The sequence below is a fragment of the Larimichthys crocea genome, chromosome II (genome assembly GCF_000972845.2).
Source record: "Larimichthys crocea isolate SSNF chromosome II, L_crocea_2.0, whole genome shotgun sequence".
Taxonomy (NCBI): domain Eukaryota; kingdom Metazoa; phylum Chordata; class Actinopteri; family Sciaenidae; genus Larimichthys; species Larimichthys crocea.
The window spans coordinates 1,969,443-1,969,983 of NC_040012.1; the positions used below are offsets into that span (position 1 = coordinate 1,969,443).

Genomic DNA, 541 nt, shown 5'->3' on the forward strand with positions numbered 1-541 from the left:
CATTGATTGATCAAATGTAAGGTACTGTGTTATAACCAGTACTAGGGTAGGCAAGGTGTTGGTGTTTCAAGATCCAATGGGCATGTGCTCACATGGGTTCAAACCTCACCTCAATGAATTCAGTGAATACATGTCTTCGTAGGTTCAAATCCCGCTCCAGCTTTTTCAAATGCATCTGCGAGGCAAGCACCAGGATGGCCGAGTGGTTAAGGCGTTGGACTTAAGATCCAATGGGCAAATGCCCACGTGGGTTCGAACCCCACTCCTGGTAAATAAATGTGTTTATTGAGTGTACATCCATATGTTCACCTCTGCAAGCTTTCTGCCATGTTCAGGAGTTAACCATTGCTGTTCTAGAGAACTGAAGCTCAGGCTCTTGAGCTTCATGTGTCCAGGAACTGTATTCACAAAAAAGTCCTAAGTGACCCTTAAAACTTTCTAACTCCTCCACACATAGCTGATGTCCACAGTGTTTAACATGTGACCAGTCTAAGACCCAATGGGCAAAATGCCCACGTGGGTTCAAACCCCACTCCTGGTA

The 541-nt window shown here is 45.3% G+C and overlaps 1 non-coding gene across 1 annotated transcript; it reads left to right on the forward strand.

Moving 5' to 3' along the window:
- The first annotated feature begins 188 nt into the window (after window positions 1-188).
- trnal-uaa (transfer RNA leucine (anticodon UAA)) lies at window positions 189-271 on the forward strand. The gene has a single exon. It is a non-coding gene; the product is annotated as a tRNA-Leu (tRNA).
- The last annotated feature ends 270 nt before the right edge of the window (window positions 272-541 follow it).